We start from the raw sequence: 3,533 nt of genomic DNA, 5'->3' as shown, positions 1-3,533 counted from the left end.
GATTCCTCATACCACCACTGCTTTTGTCCTGACAGTACCACACTGGACTGCTGGTATATCCATGAAGTGTTTGTGAGTGTATCGAGCTTCCATTGCTGACATGTGAATTGAATTGCTGATTTCAATGGAACCATTTCTAAACAGGTCCATTTCCTTATATTCATTCTTTTCCTCCTTTTCTGGTGAGTGGTAGGCTAGAAGGTAGGTTAAAGCATTTAGAACTGTCATTAAAAGTAGGCTTTGAAAAAAATTAAAGTTAGAGATGTATACTATTCATCTTTAGTGAAATGACTATGTTTTCTCTACTGTTTGAAAAAGAGGCAGAAAGTGATTGTCCACCATAGAATGAACACTAAGAAAGCATGAATAAAAATATATTTGTTTTCTTTTTAATATATTCTTTCAGGTATTTGTCACAAGAAACTGATTAACTCATTAAAACTATATGAAATAATAGTTACAAAGTACAAGTGGTTTGAATGTATTTACTTAATTTCTACTTCTTTCTAATAAAATATATCATGATAGCTATCAATTTATCTTTAAAATAGAGAGATATATTCATAAAGTGTCACCATTAATGTGGTAAGGATAATCAAAATTGAATTTTTAATTTTAGTTAGCTAAAAGGGTAAGAAAAATTATCAAGCCTTGAAAAATAATATAAAAAAGTGGGAACTATAATAAAGAAGGAGAAATATATTTTATCTGCAGAGCCCAATTTTATCCTCTAATTAAAAGTGCTTTTCTGTGTTTTCTGTTTCATTTTAATCCATGTACACAAAAGATTCTAGTACTAGAACAAGGAGTTCTCCAAATAATTTATGTGGAGAATGGAAATGTCTATACTCAATGTTTTGGCCTATGGATGTCTGAATGATTAGTAGCCTAACATTCCTTGGGGGGGGGGGAAGCAACCCTGAAATATCTACCTGTCTGGTGACAGGGGCTCACACAGAGAGCTCTCCTGAAAGTAGAAGAACCAGGCTTGGAATGGTAAGTTTCAAACAGGAGTGAGTAAAAATAGATGACCCTCATATGAGGACACTCAGGCAGCCCAGTGGCAGGCCTATTGATAAGCAAGTCAGTGATGACCATCAAACCACCACCATGGTGCTCATAGCTAGCCTGAAGTGACCACCATTCCAGAGTACTGCAGGTAGACTAGGCAAAAGATGAATCATGCCTATTGCCATAATGCATGGGTGGGGTATAGCACTCCTGAGACCACTCCTAAAATGACCGCAGACACTCAGAAACCCCAGACAGCAAAAGTAGGAACAAATAATTTATAGAAATGGCTAGGTGAACACTTCAGGTCAGGGCTACAGCTCAGGGAATTTTTGATGTATGAGGGCTGTACAGAACTGCCTCTTCTTTGCATCCTAGGAGGGTTGAACTGCGGCTCTGGAAGGATGAAAAATTATTCTACCCCTAGCCATCTGTAGTATTCAGGAGTGTGATCCTAAACATTGTGGGAGTTGCAAGTGGATCACACTGCAGGTATAAAGAGCTGGCCCCGCCACTCATCTCCATTAGATGAGGGAGAGATACCTACCTCCCCCATGTCGCTTAAACTGCTAGAATGTATCAAGGTGTCAGTACTATACATAGAAAATTATAGGATCTATATAACACAGGATATCTGAGAGGAGTCCCAGTGAATTGCCAGGATTGATGGTATAGTAGAAGTCAGAGGCTTCATATTGGGAAAATTAAACTTTGCAATGATATTTACAAGAAAGACATGTGGATACGGGCTATTTTATGTGACACACTGCAGCTTCCACAATGAGTTTTTTTTTTAATTTCTCTGTTGAGGTTAAGTTTAAAAAGGTAGAGAGTGGGAATAAGAGAAGGGAGAGATGAGTAGAACTGGGGCAAGTGATATAATGTTCAGAAAGAATCAATAAAAATTTAAAATGAGAGTGAATGAGAGTGAATTATATTTTTTATCTAAAACTGACTTACAGTGGACCTGTAGCTACAATTCTTCTGTTTTTTTTCCTATTTAAAGTGGTAATTCTTTGATGATGTGCTAATTATGTGAATGTTTGTGACTAAAGCAAATATCTATTTAAATTATTGGTTTTTATGTTTTAAAAGGTTATATGAAGATCACATACTTAGGTGATTAAGGATGTGATCACTGTATCAGCTCAGAGTAATATATCAAGAACTATTTCACTGTGTCTAATAATTGCTAGCTTGTATGTTTGCTTAATTAGTGATTTTATGCAAGAGTTGAATGTCCTTTCCTAAGGATTTATCTGTGAAATGTCATCACACATCAAATTTTGTAGTATAAAATAACATCCTACTAACTTTGATGAACTTTATACTAAGCTTATTTTTTATCATATTATGTTATCAAAGAAATATAAAACAAATGAAAACAAATGTGTACAATAAAATTAAGCTTTTGAGTTGTCACCAATTGTATTATCAGAAAAAAATGATTTCTATATTAAAACGTTTTATTCATGTAGAAACCATTAGTAGGAATGTGTTTAAAAGGTGGGTGACCAGGGAAATGCAAACCAAAACAACTCTGGGGTTCCATCTTACAACCATTAGAATGGCCAAGATATAAAATTCAAGAAATAGAACATGCTGAAGAGGATGTGGACCCAGGGCAACACTCCTCCATTGCTGGTGTGAGTGCAAAAAAAACAACTACTTTGGAAAATCAATTGGTGGTTTATCAGAGAACTTGAAATAGTCTGAAGAGGCCACCTCATGTACCCCTGCATGTAGCATAATATAATTATAGGCACATCAACCCATACACAAAACTTTGGATCCAACTTTTATTCTGTCTACAATCAGTGAATGGGAATGGAGCACAGAGGGAATGGCCAAACTATAACTGGTCCTACTTGAGACCAATCCCATGGGCAAGCACCAACCACTGACACTATTTATGATATTCTTTTATGCTTCCAGACAGGAATCTACTGTGGATATCCACTGAGCAGCTGACTCAGACCAATGCAGACACCCATAGCCAAAGAGTGTCTGGAGCTTGGAGACTCTTTTGGAAGAATAGGAAGAAAGATCGCAGGCACCAAAGAGGATAGGAACTCCACAGAAAGAGCAAAAGAGTCAATTAACCTGGACCCTTGGGGCTCTCAAAGGCTGAACTACCAATGAGAGAACATATGGGCTGGACCTAGGCCTCCCAGCACATATATGGCAGTTGTGGCTCTTGTTCTTCATGTGTGTTCTGAATAACTGGAGTGGAGGTATCCATAAAGATGTTGCCAATATGTGGCATATGTGTTGCCAGCTAGGCTACCTTGTTTGACCTCAGTAGAAAAGGATGTGTCTAGCCTTGCAGAAACTGATGTGACAGGATGGGAACATATCTACAGGCTCCCCACCAGCTCAGAGGAGAAGGGGAGGGGATGGGTCGAAGGATTATTGGAGGGAATACCTGGAAGGAAGCAGTAAGTGGGATGTAAATTGACTAAGTAATAAATAAATAAATAAATAAATAAATAAATAAATAAATAAAAGAAAGATGACTATTT

The 3,533-nt window shown here is 37.1% G+C and overlaps 1 pseudogene; it reads left to right on the top strand.

Annotated features, from left to right (window-relative positions):
- The first annotated feature begins 817 nt into the window (after positions 1–817).
- On the top strand, positions 818–896 carry LOC115065015 (annotated as a pseudogene).
- Positions 897–3,533: the final 2,637 nt, after the last annotated feature.

This window comes from Mus pahari, chromosome 11, assembly GCF_900095145.1.
Source record: "Mus pahari chromosome 11, PAHARI_EIJ_v1.1, whole genome shotgun sequence".
NCBI classification, from domain to species: Eukaryota; Metazoa; Chordata; class Mammalia; order Rodentia; family Muridae; genus Mus; species Mus pahari.
This window is presented reverse-complemented; position numbering and strand designations above follow the sequence as displayed.